We start from the raw sequence: 17,836 nt of genomic DNA on the forward strand, positions 1-17,836 counted from the left end.
CGTTTCATACCGCTAGTGTGTGGTGGATGGGGCCAAACGGGCGGGGCTTCTATGCAAGTTCACATGCATCTTGTTTATAAAGGGTCAGAGACCGAGCAGAGCAGCAGATGAGGAGAAAGCAGCCTCCTGGTCACAGGAGCTACACGGGGATGGGGTTCGGGAAACTCATGGATGCAAAAATATGTTTGGCACAGGACCCCAGAATCCTTCAGATGTCCAAGATAGCTCTGCTGCGCGTGCTGGTACAAAGCAATTCTGATCCTGCTTAGTGGGTTCAGGCGCATGCAGCTGCTGCTGCTGGACAATGTCCCCTCTCGTACTAAACTGCCCCGTACAGGCATATGCTGGTGCTGCACATTTGGGTGCAGTGGCATGCAGGTGCTCCACGCCTGGTACATGCGCATACCGGTGCCAGGGGGGGACACGTATTTATTGGTGCTGTGTAGCAAGTTATGACTTTACATTTTGACTGCACTAGACGGTGGTACCACCTACATGGATCAGGAGCATCCAGGCACCAGACTTCATGGTGCAAGAGCATAATGGTGCTGTGTGGTACGGGTATATGTACTGGGGGCAGGGGGACACTTAACACAATGTGTGCTCACACCCAGAGGGCTCCCAGGTATTGAACACAAATGATTTTCACACTGAGAGGGCTCCGGGGCAGTTCAGCAGCACGAGGGCTCACACCCACTGGGCCCCGGGCCAGTTCAGTAGCGCGTGGGCTCACAACCCCTGGAAAGCTCAGCAGCGCAGGGGCTCACACCCACAAGGCTCCCAGGCAGTTTAGCAGCGCCGCCCTCTGGTTTATCACTGCCACCCTCTGGTTCATCACAGCCACCCTCTGGTTCATCACTGCCACCCTCTAGTTCATCACTGCCACCCTCTGGTTCACCACTGCCACCCACTGGTTCATCACTGCCACCCTCTGGTTCACCACTGCCACCCTCTGGTTCATCACTGCCACCCTCTGGTTCACCACTGCCACCCTCTGTTCACCTCTGTCACCCTCTGGTTCATCACTGTCTGTCACCCTCTGGTTCATCACAGCACCCTCTGGTTCACCACTGCCACCCCCTGGTTCATCACTGCCACCCTCTGGTTCATCACTGTCACACCCTGGTTCATAACTGCCACCCTTTGGTTCACCACTGCCACCCTCTGGTTCATCACTGCCACCCTCTGGTTCACCACTGCCACCCTCTGGTTCACCACTGCCACCCTCTGGTTCACCACTGCCACCCTCTGGTTCATCACTGTCACCCTCTGGTTCATCACTGCCACCCTCTGGTTCACCACTGCCACCCTCTTGTTCATCACTGCCACCCTCCGGTTCACCACTGCCACCCTTTGGTTCATCACTGTCACCCTCTGGTTCATCACTGCCACCCTCTGATTCATCACAGCACCCTCTGGTTCACCACTGCCACCCCCTGGTTCATCACTGCCACCCTCTGGTTCATTACTGCCACCCTCTGGTTTGCCACTGCCACCCTCTGGATCATCACTGCCACCCTCTGGTTCATCACTGCCACCCTCTGGTTCATCACAGCACCCTCTGGTTCACCACTGCCACCCTCTGGTTCATCACTGCCACCCTCTAGTTCATCACTGCCACCCTCGGGTTCGTCACTGCCAACCTCTGGTTCACGAATGCCACCCTCTGGTTGATCAGTGCCATCCCCTGGTTCATCACAGCACCCTCTGGTTCACCACTACCACCCTCTGGTTCATCACTGCCACCCTCTAGTTCATCACAGCTCCCTCTGGTTCACCACTGCCACCCTCTGGTTCATCACTGCCACCCTCTGGTTCATCACAGCACCCTCTGGTTCACCACTGCCACCCTCTGGTTCATCGCTGCCACCCTCTAGTTCATCACTGCCTCCCTCTGGTTCATCACTGCCACCCTCTGGATCACCACTGTCACCCTCTGGTTAATCACTGCCACCCTCTGGTTAATCACTGCCACCCTCTGGTTCACAACTGCCACCCTCTGGTTCATCACTGCCACCCATCTGGTTCATCACAGCACCCTTTGGTTCACCCATGCCACCCTCTGGTTCATCACTGCCACCCTCTGGTTCATCACTGCCACCCTCTGGTTCACCACTGCCACCCTCTGGTTCATCACAGCACCCTCTGGTTCACCACTGCCACCCTCTGGTTCACCACTACCACTCTCTGGTTCACCCCTGCCATCATCTGGTTCATGACAGCACCCTCTGGTTCACCACTGTCACCCTCTGGTTCACCACTGTCACCCTCTGATTCATCACTGCCACCCTCTGGTTCATCACAGCCACCCTCTGGTCCGCCCCTGCCTCCCTCTGGTTCACCCCTGCCACCCTCTGGTTCATCACTGCCACCCTCTGGTTCATCACTGCCACCCTATGGTTCATCACTGCCACCCTCTGGTTCACCACCGCCACCCTCTGGTTCACCACTGCCACCCTCTGGTTCATCACTGTCACCCTCTGGTTCACCACTGACATCCTCTGGTTCATCACTGCCACCCTCTGGTTCACCACTGTCACCCTCTGGTTCATCACTGTCACCCTCTGGTTCATCACTGCCACCCTCTGGTTCACCACTGCCACCCTCTGGTTCACCACTGCTACCCTCTGGTTCACCACTGCCACCCTCTGGTTCATCGCTGCCACCCTCTGGATCACCACTGCCACCCTCTGGTTCATCACTGTCACCCTCTGGTTCATCACTGCCACCCTCTGGTTCACCACTGCCACCCTCAGGTTCATTACTGCCACCCTCTGGTTCACCACTGCCACCCTCTGGTTCACCACTGCCACCCTCTGGTTCATCACTGCCATCCTCTGGTTCATTACTGCCACCCTCTGGTTCATCACTGCCACCCTATGGTTCATCACTGCCACCCTATGGTTCATCACTGCCACCCTCTGGTTCACCACTGCCACCCTCCGGTTCACCACTGCCACCCTCCGGTTCACCACTGCCAGCCTCTGGTTCATCACAGCACCCTCTGGTTCACAACTGCACCTTCTGGTTCATCACAGCACCCTCTGGTTCACCACTCTAGATTATGGGGACAAAGCACACCTGCCCAGCCTCAACCGGGGGCTGGTTAATGTGTTACTGAATTTTAGCTTCAAGTCCGGCACCTGCTTCCTTATCTGTAAGTGCTTCCTGTTGTGGTTTCATTTTTGTGACAGCCTGGAGCATTGTGCCATACTTGCAACTATTCTCTGACCCTGCTTCGAGGGTCAGAGCAGGGTCAGAGAATAGTTGCAAGTAGGCAACGAGGAGCCTCAGTAAGCACTTACAGGGTTACAGCAGGTGCCCAAGTTGAAGTTAATTTCTTTTTAACCATTTTGTAAATGGTTACAAAGAAATTAGCTTCAACTTGGGCACCTGCTGTAACCCTGCAAGTGCTTCATGTACTTCAGATTTTGAAAATCCATCCCCAACGCGATTTTGCGGATTTTTCTGCAATTTCGCGAGATTTGCGGACCGCGAAATTGCAGAAAATCCGCAAATTCCACGAACGGAACAGATTTTACGCCCATGCTTAGTTTATTTCCAGAGCGCAAGGCTCTATTGGGACAGTACGGAGAGATGATAGAGTGTAGGATAGGAGGACCCTTGAAGGAAAGAATCTTGTGTATGATACATAGGGATTTGAACTGAATACTTTCCGCAACCAGTGTAGGGAGGCTATAGATGGTCGCGCAGATTCTCTGTGGGGGGTCTGTAAGAGGAGTCGAGCTGCACAGTTCTGCACAGTCTGAGGTTTCTTTATCGTTGAACACGGGGAGCCCGAATAAAGGGCATTTGTGTAGTCTAGACGTGAAAGAATTAACGCTTGATCCAGCAGTTTCCTAGCAGCAGTAGGGGAAGGCTTTTCGTAACCATCTTAAGTATTGAATGGATTATATTAATCAGAAACTGTCAGAGACCAGTAATAACAAGAACAGATTCTAGCAGAAACCATACCATAGAACTTCATCAGGCCTCAAAAAAGATGATGGGTGTATAGAGTCTGGCGCACACATGTCTTTATCGAATATGGTGAGGCTGTTACTTTTGTGAGGGACAAACTCAAGGACCCTTGACAGTGAGAGTGAAAGCAATCAGTCTTCATCAACAGAAGCAATGGCCACTACCTCTAGTCTCGTCCTCGATACTGTAATGGCAGAACTATCCAATATTGGCACATACGTATTGAAAATGAACACTTAGCTTGCAGAAGTCTCAGAAGAGGTAAAATAAATGTAGACAGAGCTGACCTCCTTTCACCACTGTCTTGACACCACAGAAAATGGAATAACAGATGTGGAAACAACTGGCTGGTCTTCCCGAAAGTGGCCAAACATATGGGCAATAAGAAGCAGGATTGCTGACCTGGAAGATAGGACCTACTGGTACAATGTCTGGTTTTAAGGTGTAGCAGAGAAGTCGGAGGGAGATGATCTTATTGACTGTGCAGAACATGATGCCCAAACTCCTGACATCTGTTTTTAACGAACTGCAGGAATTCCAGAGAGCACACAAACTCCAGCAGCAAAATGCTTCGATTGCAAACTCACCGACCAATAACTGCCTTAATCTTGCAATACCAGCAAGCAAGAGCCATAGAACAAGCAGCAAAGAAAACAAAATGGGCCATTCGTGCATGACAATCTCCTGATTTATGTTTTAGCTGATTCTTCGTTTGGAACAAATGTCCTTAGAAGGTGCTGTCTTTCTCGATTCACACAATGTAAGCAAGGGTACAATAAATATAGTCTCCTGGAGCCCCCAGTAATGGTGATCACAAGAGACAGCAAGACATAAGGGTATGTGAGTCAAGAAGACCTTGAGAAATTCCTGGAACCTTTGGGCTGGACTCTCATAGGAACCCAACCATTCATTACACCACCAACCTCGAATATAGGACACAAGCAACCAAGAAGACTAACCCTGGGCGGAGGTGGGGTAGTGCCACTACGTGGAGTTACACTGAGTTATGAAAAAAATCAGTGGAACAGGAGCCCTCGTCCTGCGGCCAGCCGAGGGTATCTGTCTCTCTCCCTCTGTCTGTCTCCCTCTCTGTCTCCCTGGCAGATCCCCCTGACCTGGCTGGGATGAAAAGCAGGGCCTGGGCTTTGGGCAGGCCCTGGGGTGTGGGAGCACCCGTCCTGTGGCCTGACAAGGGTCTGTCTGCCCGGGGAGGCTCCCCTCTCCCTGGCCTGGGTAGGTTCAGAAACAAGGACCAGTTCCGTGGCCTGGGCTCTGGCGGGCCCTGTGGTGTGGGAGCCTACATCCTGTGGCCAGCCAAGGGTCTAGGTGCCTGTCACGGGGGTCCATCGGGCCAGGGCAGGCCTACCCCACTTGGCCTGGGTGTTAATGTGCCTGCGAGCCCCAGGTCAGAGTTCTGTCGGGGGCCCTCCTCTCAACCCCATGCATGAGACCCAGCTGATGATCCCCCATGTAGCAGAGCTGCTGAGCCTTCCAAAGGGCAGGCGGGAGCCCTCCAACAAAGGCTCAGACGGGCAGATTGGCATTCTTTGATCCCGGCCATCTGGTCACGCCTTTCCCCTCGGCCATCGTGCCGCATGCAATGTTTTCAAGGGGGCAACCAGATAGCTGGCTGCCCTGGAAATCCAGATGAGCGCTAGTTTGCCTCCCCAATCCCAGCCAGGGCTCCAGGAGGTCAGGCACATCTGTGCCTTGGGTCCCCTCAGTCTTGTCGTATGCATCGGTTACCAGAAAAGGGGGTACCTGTCCTCCGGGTTACTAGGGACAGAGTATGCTGGAAACCCTCGCAGGCTGTGGACTCTCAGCCGGTGACCAGATGGGCTAGGGCTGGGCAAAAACCTCCCCGTCTGAGCCTCTGGCTGGCCACGTGGCCAACTGCCCGGGACGGCCTCCATAGGGCCCGGGTAGTCCTCCCTTGGGCATCCAAGCCTAAGAGCCCTGTCTGGGCGCTCTACACTGGGCTCCGTCCTCTGCCCTGCCATGGACCCGGGGCCCGGGGCCAATCAGGCGTTTCCCAGCTCGGCTTGGGTTCAGGAGCTCAGGTAGGGGTCCTTGTTGGCCCTGGGGTGGAGGGCACCCTCCCCACCCGGGGCTCCATCCTTAGGCTTGCCCGGGACGCGGACCTTGGGGAGGCCTCCTCTGTACATGCCGCATGGGAGCTCCAGCCAGGCCCCTTCCCCCTGCTCCACCATGGTCCCAGGACGGGGGTCCGTCGGGTCCAGGGTTGGAGGCACGTTGGGGACCCCGGTCTGCAGCCCTAGGCTCAAGGCCCAGGGCCTCTGAACCCCCATGGCGCAGAGCCCCAGAGCCCTCCATAGGGCAGGCAAGAGCTCTCCTGTAAAGTCTCGGGGTGGGCAGTTTGGCATTCTTTAGGCCTGGCCATCTCGTCGCGCCTACCCCGGCCATCTGGTCGTGTGCAATGCTTTCTAATGGGGAGACCAGATGGCTGGGCTGCCCTGGAAGTCCCGATGAGGGCTTGTTTGCCTCTCCGATCCCAGCGAGGGCTCCAGGAGGTCTGCCACGTTCACGCCTTGGGTCCCCTCCATCACCCGGTGCGCACAGATTACAAGAGAGGGGGGTATTTTTCATCTGGATTACAAGGGAGAGGGTCAATCAGACCTCCGTGAGGCCCGGCTATTCTGAGATAGGGGAAGTCAGGACCAGGGCCCTCCTGCTGTAGCCCCCAGGGGCCCTAGTCCACACCTGCCTATAATCCCCTTCTCAATGGGCCTTTCTTCCGAGCCTGCTCACCCCGGGAGCTGGCAGGGACGCAAAGCTGGCATCCCCCATGCAGGGTGGCCTGCCAAGAGAGGCCCCGGCCATACTCCGATCAATTGGGCACTCACAAGCCATTTAAGGATGGACTGCTTGGCCAGCCTCGGCTGTTCTTTCAAGCAAAGAGCTTCCACCCTGCATGGACCATCCCACTCGAGGGCCTGTTGCCTGGCGGGAGGCCCTTCACCCGACCCAGCAGCGAGAAGGCCAAGAGGCCCCGGAAGCTCATGCCCTGCAGTGTTTCAACCCGAGCAGAAGGGGTCGGGTAGCGCCAAGCCCTCGGACGCTGCCATCCGGCAGGTCCTTAGGCCCAGCGCGCCACGCCGTCACCCCTCTTCACCCAGAGCATTTCCGCAGCAGCTCGGACTGACAATTCTGAGGGGTACCACAGCCGCCAGGCTTCGGCTCCCCTGCATCTCACTCATGCTGTGCTACGGCTCGCCTCTCCCTTTCAGGGGAGTTGACTGGGCCCGCAGGTGCCCTTTTACCGAACCTCTCCACCCCTCCAGTGAGCCCTCCCACCAGGCAGGTGGGCTCCTTCCCCTAGCAGGCTCCCAAGAGGGAGGGGTGTGCGAAGGTTGCCGGTCGGGGAGACGGGCATTCGGTTCCCGAACTCACTCCATCAGCAGGTGTGGCTACCTGGTTGATCCTGCCAGTAGCATATGCTTGTGTCTAAGATTAAGCCATGTATGTGTAAGTACACACGGCCGGTACAGTGAAACTAAATGGTTCATTAAATCAGTTATGGTTCCTTTGATCGCTCCATCTGTTACTTAGATAACTGTGGTAATTCTAGAGCTAATACATGCTGACGAGCGGTGACCTAACAGGATGCATGCATTTATCAGTCCTACAAAACCTCCCGCCAATCGTACGGGATTCATCGAATCAGATGTCTGCCCTATTAACTTTCGATTATACTTTCTGTACCTACCATGGTGACCACAGGTAACAGGGAATCAGGGTTTGATTCCGGAGAGGGAGCCTGAGAAACGGCTACCACATCCAAGGAAGGCAGCAGGCGTGCAATTTACCCACTCCCAACTCGGGGAGGTAGTCATGAAAAATAACAATAAGGACTCTTTAGGCCCTGTAATTGGAATGAGTATACTTTAAATCCTTTAACGAATAATAAGCGTATAATAAAGTTGCTGCCGTTAAAAAGCTCGTAGTTGGATCTTGGGATCGAGGTTGCGGTCCACGGTGAGGCTAGCTACCGCCTGTCCCAGCCCCTACCTCTCTGCGCCACCTTGATGCTCTTGACTGAGTGTCCTGGGGTTCCGAAGCCTTTACTTTGAAAAAATTAGAGTGTTCAAAGCAGGCCGGTCAGCTGAATACTTTAGCTAGGAATAATGTAATAGGACTCCAGTGCTATTTTGTTGGTTTTCGGAACTGGGACCATGATTAAGAGGGACGGCCGGGGGCATTTGTATTGTGCCGCTAGAGGTGAAATTCTTAGACCAGTGCAAGACAAACCAAAATGAAAGCATTTGCCAAGAATTTTTTCATTAATCAAGATCGAAAGTAGGAGGTTCAAAGGCGATCAGATACCGTTGTAGTTCCGACCATAAACGATGCTGACTAGCGATCCGTCTGCATTATTCACATGACCAGCCGAGCAGCTTCCGGGAAACCAAAGTCTTTGGGTTCCGGGGGGGTATGTTTGCAAAGCTGAAACTTAAAGGAATTGACGGAAGGGCACCACCAGGAGTGGAGCCTGCAGCTTAATTTGACTTAACACCGGAAACCTCACCCGGCCGGGACACGGAAAGGATTGACAGATTGATAGCTATTTCTTGATTTTGTGGGTTGTGGTGCATGGCCGTTCTTAGTTGGTGGAGCGATTTGTCTGGGTAACTCCGATAACAAATGAAACTCCTCCATGCTAACTAGTTAGGTCGGCGTCCAACTACTTAGAGGGACAAGTGGCGTTCAGCCACACGAGATCGAGCAATAACAGGTCTGTGATGCTTTTTGCTATCCAGGGCTGCACTTGCGCTACACTGAATGAACCAGCCTGTGTCGACCCTTCGCCAACAGGTGCGGGTAACCCGTTGAACCCTGTTCATTATGGGGATTGGGGATTACAATTATTTTCTATGAACGAGGAATTCCCAGTAAGTGCGGGTTATCAGCTTATGTTGATTAAGTCCCTGCCCTTTGTACATACCACCCGTCACTACTACCGATTGGATGGTTTAGTGAGGTCCTCGGATCGGCCCCGCCGGGGTCAGCAACAGCCCTGGCAGAGCGCTGAGAAGACAATCAAACTTGACTATCTAGAGGAAGTAAAAGTCGTAACAACGTTTCTGTAGTTGAACCTGCGGAGGGATCATTAACGGCGGAGCGGCCCAAGCGACTATGGTGCCAGCCCAAAGCCCTCGGCCGCCTTTTGCAAGCACACCCTAGGCACAGGGCCCGTCCCTGCCCTTGAGTGCTCTGGGCGGCTGAACGGTCCGTGGCCACATGTGGCGCTTGGGTGAGGACCAGGCCTCGGCCGGGCTTCCTCCACTCGGAGAGGACCTGACTGACCTACGCATGAGGGTTAGGCTATGGGGTGGCCCTCAGGCCACTGTCCCTCTCAACAGGAGGGGCACTGCAGTGTGCCCTCCTGAGTCAGAACCCACGCTCACACGGCATGACCCCACGGTGGGGGGAAACTGAATGGCAGTGCCTCCCCTGGCTGGGACCACCACCCCCCGAAAAGCCCTCCAGGCCCTCCTGCACCCGAGTCCCAGCCCAACCGGGCTTTGGGTGACTGAAGAGCGGCCCTTCTCAGGCCGCAGGGTGGCATGGAAGAGGAAGAGCTGAGGACCTGCGAAGGGACCATCGGCTGCACTCGGTGGGAGGCGTGCAGGATGGGGAGCTGCCTGGCACTTCCCTTACGGTGCCTCTGACTCGGGCAAGTGTGGGGTGGGCTACTCACCAGCCTGCTGGCACTGCTTGGGCCACCCAGTGATGGGCAGCTGGCATGCAGGTGAGGCGACCCTCCCTCCTTGCCAGGGACCCGGTTCGACTTAGTCCGGTGTGGCCAAGCCAAGGGGTTTGAAGACTTGTGCGGTCTCTCCCGGTTACTCCAGGAGGAACCGTCAGCGGTGTGGCTGCATGCTACGGTCACACCGGGAGCCACCCATGCCCTTGGGTGGGTGGGGGAACTCCCGGCCAAGTGCCTGCTAATGCTTTTTTCTCCCAACGTTGGAGTCTGACTCTCAGAGGGGACCCCTTGAACAGGGCGCCCGGGCCATCTTGCTGCACACACGATAGATGGACGGACGTTGCCTTCCTTCCACCTCTCCTGCACCCGCAGGTAGGTGAACATTTTCAAAAAGTTGCCTGTGACTCTTGGCAGTGGATCACTCGGCTTGCACGTAGATGAAGAACACAACTAGCTGCGAGAATTAGTATGAATTGCAGGACAAATTGATCATTGACACTTCAAACGCACCTTGCAGCCCTGGGTTCCTTCCAGGGCTGTGCCTGTCTGAGGGCCATCGCAGGGTTATCTCTGCTTCCCTGTGTCCCCTCACAAGGTCATCCCCCCCGATCATCCATGGCAGGGTCCCTCACCGGGTCCTATAGGGAAGGTACGCTACCAGCGTGCCTAGCCTCGCCTCTCCAGCAGGGAGGGGGACCGGAGACCAGTCCGGCCTGGGCCTGTCCTGTGGCACCTGGCTGCGTGCTGAATGTGGCTGCCTGCTGTGTCCCACCGGCTTCCTGCGAGCACATGCCTCGGGCACCCACCTCCTCTGCCAGCTTCCTGGGCAGGGCAAATCCCCTCCAGATCCGATCCGGGGAAACAGGGTACACTCTGCAGCGATGCCAGGCCCCTGCTCTCGCAGGAGACTGGCCTTCCAGGCGGCTCCCACAGACACATCAGTATTTTTACCGACTATGACCTCAGATGGGACACAGCGACCCGCTGAATAGCATGTTACTAAGCAGTGGAAAAGAAACGAATCAGGATTCCGCCAGTAACGGCGAGTGAAGAGGGAGGAGCCCAATGCCAAATCCCCCACCCGGCGACTCTCCTGCTTTGCTCAGGGGGCCCAAGTCCTTCTGAATGAGGCTCACCCCGCGTATGGTGTTAGGCCAGTAGCGGCCACCGGCATGCCAGGATCGGGTCTTCTTGGAGTTGGGTTGCTTTGGAATGCAGCCCAAAGGGGTGGTAAACTTCATCTAAGGCTAAATATGGGAATGAGACTGATAGCCAACAAGTACCGTAAGGGAAAGTTGAAAAGAACTTTGAAGAGAGAGTTCAAGAGCGTGTGAAACTGTTGTATAGCTCCTATATATCCTTATATCATGTTAAGTTAGCATAGGTACATTTGAGATTTAAACGCCATTTTTCCTTTCTTGCAACTTCTGCACACGACCCTTAATTGTTGACTTAGCTTTCAACCTAGTGGTTTGCCGTGGTGTATGTGAGAATAATATGTTATTGCTCTGATATCAGTTTTGTTTGTTAAACCATGTCTGCACGGAGAGTGCTGAAGTTTCAGGAGCAACACGATATGGAATTGTTATGAGGTCTGATCTCCACGCCTTCATAGTCATAACACAAGTGCAGCCTTTGCCAACTTGGGCTTGAGGCGGGATTGATATTGCTTTGCACGAGAATTGTTAACACACTTGATGCGGTGCACATGCAGAGAGAGCTGGTGTATGCTGATGTGATTCCTTCATGCTAGGACACTAAGGTATGGGCCCGCCCTAAAACAACCCAAAGAGACCTTCTTAGCTAATAATATAATATATGTGTTAGGGAGGGTGAGATATAAGTGTTGTTAACTCTTATTCATTACAGCATGTTAACATGCTGTCACCATTCGCTTTTTATGTCTTAGTAACTATGCTGATAATTTTGATACTGATAATAAGTATACTTGTATTATCTAAGATACTGCGCCTGAGAAGACGGCATTAGTAAATAAACATTTCAAATGCACATGTGTCTTCTTTACTCCATGTTCTGGTTTGTAATGATAATATAACAAAAGAGTGTTCATGAGTCCCACGTACCCTGAGGTACTGTAAGTTCATGTTCTGGTTTGTCTAAACATTGGGAGTTTGATATGTCCAATGAGACACTGTAGCTAGCTCGGTAAGGGGTGAGTTGGTTGCTAAGGTAAGTTTTGGGACATCCTAATTTGCCGAGGTTCCACTCCTCTGTGCACAGTTCTGTGTGAGTACAGAAACCCTGCAACATGGCGCCCACGTGGGGCCTTTGAATTTGGTACACTGGCTTTCGTGACTGCCTCCAAGTGAGGACAGGGTGTTACCACTAGCATGCGTTTCCCCTGAGACAGTGCTCGTTCCTTTAGAATAGCCATCTGTTGTGGTTTAATTAAAGGTATAGCTTTCATAGTAACAGTTAGTGAGCGAGTTATTTGCTGCAGAAATGTTCTTTATCCTCCCACACGTGAACATAGGGAGTCTTCCATTTGGCCACAGATACCGACCTTGGGAGCAGAATTCAGCGGCATGGCTAGAATAAGAGCTCTATTGTCCCAGAAAGAGGTGGCCTTGAGCTCGGCCCGTGAAACTTTCGTGCTTCACATTGCTAACACCCGTACGGAGGTTCAGGCTCTTTTAAACACTGATTTGCCTTTGCATTTCGGAGCCATGGTCCGTTCTATCTTTAACGCATCCTCCACAACGGGCCTAGCGCATTTTTTTAAAGTTGTTAGCGGTGGTCTCGTGACTTCCTTTGAGAAGATTTTTGGAGTCATCCCTGCCTTCTTCCATTCTATTTTTTCATCCTTATTTGGAGGGTTCCCGTTTTTACTTGCATTAGCGGCTGGCGCATTGGTGGTTTTCTGCCTTTTTAAATATGGATGCCCTTCCTGTGCAAGACCACGCTCAGCTGCTACTGACGCGGTTTCGCAACCGCATGCTTGATTATTATGGCACACTGCCGTTGGCGACTCTAAGCACGGCGTTTGGATTATCTTTTCGGTTCTCCTATTTCACCTGTGTCCAGCCTGTATTTCGCTGCCTGACCTGTGATTTCCTTTGGGCCATTGATTTGTGTCTCTGCGGACCAATATCTTCTGACGTCGATTTTGATCAACTGATGAGTCCTATCATTGCTCACGAGTTGGTTTGTTCTGACGAAAGGATTATGGCCTTGGCGGTGGCACATGGACTAATGGGTCCCTGGAATGTGTTGTCGGCAGCGCAAAATTTCTTGGAACAAAGTTTTCTTGAAAACCCACCGAGCTGTCCTCTGATGGTTATAGAAGATCCGGTGCTGGAAGATCACGTATGTTCCTTTCATCTTTTAAATTGGATGGCTGAACTGTTTTCGGATGAGGACAGTGACTTCCTCCTGGAGGCTGTTGCAGCTTACTTTTCATATACAGTCTTATCATAGACACTGCCTCAAATTGACATGCTGATTGATAGCATTTCCTTGATTTTATTGACTTTTGGTCAAGACATTTTATTTTTGCTTGCCTATTGGCTTGAGCCACATTATACTTGTGGGCTATTTATTAGCATTGGTTTTTATAATTGAATTTTTATTCATGCTCGTTTATAATTGGATTCTGCTCTCATGTGATGGCACTTCTGTTATCTTATTTAGTCCGTTCTCGGATCATGGGGGGGTGTTGTATAGCTCCTATATATCCTTATATCATGTTAAGTTAGCATAGGTACATTTGAGATTTAAACGCCATTTTTCCTTTCTTGCAACTTCTGCACACGACCCTTAATTGTTGACTTAGCTTTCAACCTAGTGGTTTGCCGTGGTGTATGTGAGAATAATATGTTATTGCTCTGATATCAGTTTTGTTTGTTAAACCATGTCTGCACGGAGAGTGCTGAAGTTTCAGGAGCAACACGATATGGAATTGTTATGAGGTCTGATCTCCACGCCTTCATAGTCATAACACAAGTGCAGCCTTTGCCAACTTGGGCTTGAGGCGGGATTGATATTGCTTTGCACGAGAATTGTTAACACACTTGATGCGGTGCACATGCAGAGAGAGCTGGTGTATGCTGATGTGATTCCTTCATGCTAGGACACTAAGGTATGGGCCCGCCCTAAAACAACCCAAAGAGACCTTCTTAGCTAATAATATAATATATGTGTTAGGGAGGGTGAGATATAAGTGTTGTTAACTCTTATTCATTACAGCATGTTAACATGCTGTCACCATTCGCTTTTTATGTCTTAGTAACTATGCTGATAATTTTGATACTGATAATAAGTATACTTGTATTATCTAAGATACTGCGCCTGAGAAGACGGCATTAGTAAATAAACATTTCAAATGCACATGTGTCTTCTTTACTCCATGTTCTGGTTTGTAATGATAATATAACAAAAGAGTGTTCATGAGTCCCACGTACCCTGAGGTACTGTAAGTTCATGTTCTGGTTTGTCTAAACATTGGGAGTTTGATATGTCCAATGAGACACTGTAGCTAGCTCGGTAAGGGGTGAGTTGGTTGCTAAGGTAAGTTTTGGGACATCCTAATTTGCCGAGGTTCCACTCCTCTGTGCACAGTTCTGTGTGAGTACAGAAACCCTGCAACAAAACTGCAGAGAGGTAAACGGGTGGGGTCCGTGCAGTCCGCCCGGAGGATTCAACACGGCGGCAAGGTCGCTGGCCTGGTAGTTCCGGATCCCCTCTGCGTAACCGGTGCCCGGGTCCTACTCGGCCCCCTTAGGGTGCATTTCCTCCACTGTGGTGCTCCGTGACCGGCTCTGGGTCGGTTGGGAAGGCTTCAGGGTGGCAGGTGGCCCTACGCTCCGGCGGAGGTTGTTACAGCACCTCTGGCAGCAGCTTCGCCACGTCCGCGGGGCTAAGGTAAATTTGACCAACTCCGTGCCCTCCCCCGGGCACCTGCTCCCTGCCTCCCCTAGGGGCATGCAGGCTCCTATCCCAACTATCGACCGGCGATGTCGGTTACCCACCTGACCCGTCTTGAAACACGGACCAAGGAGTCTAACACATGCGCAAATCACAGGGCCAAATCAGAGGGCCGAGCGAAACCCAGTGGTGCACTGATGGTGAGGGACGGCACGCGCTGGCTGAGGTGGGATCCCTCCATGCTTCCAGTGGCGGTGCACCACCAGCCCGTCTCGCCCACTCCGTCGGGGAGGTGAAACATGAGCATGCATTGTAGGACCCAAAAGATGGTGAACTATGCTTGGAGAGGGCTAATCAGAGGTGACACTGGTGGAGGTCCTTAGTGGTCCTGATGTGCAAATCAGTCTACCGACCTGGGTATGGTGGTAAAAGACTAATCAAACCATCTAGTAGCTGGTTCCCTCCAAAGTTTCCCTCAGGATAGTTGTCGCTCGGAGCGCCCAGTTTTATCTGGTAAAGTGAATGATTAGAGGTCTTGGGGCCAATATGATCTCAAACTTTAAATGGGTAAGAAGCCCGGCTTGCTGGCTTGGAGCCGGGCATGAAATGCGAGTGCCTAGCGGGCCACTTTTGGTAAGCAAAACTGGCGCTGCGGGATTAACCGAACGCCGGGTTAAGGTTCCCGATGCTGATGCTCATCAGAACCCAGAAAAGGTGTTGGATGATATAGACAGCAGGACGGTGGCCATGAAAGTCGGAATCCGCTAAGGAGTGTATAACAACTCACCTGCTGAATCAACTAGCCTTGAAAATGGGTGGTGCTGGAGCATTGGGCTCTTACCCGGCCGTCACCAGTGCTGAGAGCAGCGGGGGTTAAGCTGCGACGAGTAGGAGGGCCGCTGCGGTGTACACGGATGCCCGGGGGGAGGGCCCGGGTGGAGCCGCCACAGGTGCAGATCTTGGTGGGATAGCAAATATTCAAATGAGATCTTTGAAGGCCGAAGTGGAGCAGGGTTCCATGTGAACAGCAGTTGAACATGAGTCAGTTGGTCCTAAGAGATGGGCGAGCGCTTTTCGGAAGTAACGGGTGATGGCCTCCGTTGCCCTTGGCCTATCGAAAGGGAGTCGGGTTAAGATCCCCGAACCCGGACTGGTGGAGATGGGCGCCCTCGTGGCGTCCAGTGTGGTAACGCAAATGATCGTGGAGAAGCCGGCGGGAGAGTTCTCTTTTCTTTCTGAAGGGCAGGGCGCCCTGAAATGGGTTCACCCCGAGAGAGGGCTCAGAGCCTTAGAAAGCGTTGCGGTTCCTGCGGCATCCAGTGAGCTCTCACTGGTCCTTGAAAATCCGGGGGAGAATATGTAAATCTTGTGCTGGACCGTACCCATATCCGCAGCTGGTCTCCAAGGTGAACAGCCTCTGGCATGTTGGAACAATGTAGGTAAGGGAAGCCATCAAGTCAGATCCGTAACTTCGGGATAAGGATTTGCTCTAAGGGCTGGGTCGGTCGGGCTGGAGCACGAAGTGGGGCTGGGCGTGTGCTGCTGCTGGCCGAAGCGCCACCGTCCGGGTAGCGCCAACTCTGGATATGTGCCGGCCCTTCCTGTGGATCGCCCCAGCTGCGGTGAATACCTTTCCCCGGGGGCGCGGGCCGGCGTTCTGCCTCAGCCAGCGCCTAGCAGCTGACTTAGAACTGGAGCAGACCAGGGGAACCCGACTGCTTAATTAAAACAAAGCATAGCGAAGGCCTGAGGCGGGTGTTTAAGTGATTTGATTTCTGCCCAGTGCTCTGAATGTCAAAGTGAAGAAATTAATCGAAGTGCGGTTAAACGGCGGGAGTAACTATGACTCTCTTTTTTTTAACACAAACTTTATTATGTTTATTGAATTGTACATACAGATTTCTGCTTCCACATTAGAACCAAGGAGTATCAGTATGGTTCAGCAACATATGCTCTGCTAGTATATACATGTGCACATAGCTAGTACAACCACGCCGTGTGCAGATCTCCTAACATCAACACGTTCTTATGTGCACCTTTTTTATTTACATGAGATATCCCAGTCTGTATCTTTAATCCATATTGTGAATATCTGAATGAACCCATAACAATCACCCCCGCTTCTGGCTTCAAGCACCCGGCACCCGCTGGGCATGATCCGCTCCGGGCACAGTGGCAGATGGGGAGTTTGACTGGGATGGTACACCTGTCAAATGATAATGCAGGTATCCTAAGGCGAGGTCAGGAGGACAAAAACCTCCTGCAGAGCAAAAGGGCAAAAGCTTGCTTGATCTCGATTCTCAGTATGAATACAGACCGTGAAAGCGAGACCTCATGATCCGTCTGACTTTTTGGGTTTCAAGCAGGAGGTGTCAGAAAAGTTACCACAGGGATAACTGGCTTGTGGCAGCCAAGCGTTCATAACGACGTCACTTTTTAATCCTTTAATGTCGGCTCTTGCTATCATTGTGAAGCAGAATTCATCAAGCATTGTATTGTTCACCCACTAATAGGGAACGTGAGCTGGGTTTAGACCGTCGTCGTGAGACAGGTTAGCTTTACCCTACTGATGATGTGTTGTTGCAATAGTAATCCTGCTAAGTACAAGAGGAACTGCAGGTTCAGACATTTGGTGTACGTGCTTGGCTGAGGAGCCAATGGGGCGAAGCTACCATCTGTGGGATTATGACAGCATGCCTCTAAGTCAGAATCCCCACTAAACCAGAATGATACCGCAGTGCCACAGAGCCTCGGTTGGCCTGGGATAGCCGGCCTCTTTCGGGGGCAGTTAAATAGAGCCGCTCACTTGGGAACCGGAGCGCTGACGTAAGGGGGGCCACCTCCATCGACCTTAGAATTCCGCATATTCATGGGGCACCCGGTGCTAAATCATTCGTAGAGAACCTGATTCTGGGTCATGGTTTCGTAAGTAGCAGAGCAGCCACCTTGCTGCGATCTTTTGAAAGACATCCCCTGAGCCAAGCTTGTATCTCTCTGTGAGTGGATGCTGGAGGACGCCCTCTTCTACCACACCCAGGCGTTGGTCCCTCTGCACCGGTGGAAGGGATGCAGAGGGGGCGATGCAGGCCTTCGGGAGGCTGTCTCCACCATGTGCCCTCCAGCATGGTGGCCTCCCCCTCCTGTCCCTGCCCCACTGGGGTGCGGGGATGGGTGCCACCATCCCTTATAGGTCAGCAGGGTGACCAGATGGCCTGGGCCCCCCTTCCCACTGCTCCTACGCAA

The 17,836-nt window shown here is 52.7% G+C and overlaps 1 non-coding gene and 2 pseudogenes across 1 annotated transcript; all 3 read left to right on the plus strand.

Moving 5' to 3' along the window:
* Positions 1-7,410: 7,410 nt before the first annotated feature.
* LOC144771347 (18S ribosomal RNA) lies at positions 7,411-9,112 on the plus strand (annotated as a pseudogene).
* A 999-nt stretch (positions 9,113-10,111) lies between these two features.
* Positions 10,112-10,265, plus strand: LOC144771149 (5.8S ribosomal RNA). The gene has a single exon (XR_013599150.1). It is a non-coding gene; the product is annotated as a 5.8S ribosomal RNA (ribosomal RNA).
* A 401-nt stretch (positions 10,266-10,666) lies between these two features.
* Positions 10,667-17,583, plus strand: LOC144771027 (28S ribosomal RNA; annotated as a pseudogene).
* Positions 17,584-17,836: the final 253 nt, after the last annotated feature.

Source organism: Lissotriton helveticus, chromosome 7, assembly GCF_964261635.1.
Source record: "Lissotriton helveticus chromosome 7, aLisHel1.1, whole genome shotgun sequence".
Lineage (NCBI taxonomy): Eukaryota > Metazoa > Chordata > Amphibia > Caudata > Salamandridae > Lissotriton > Lissotriton helveticus.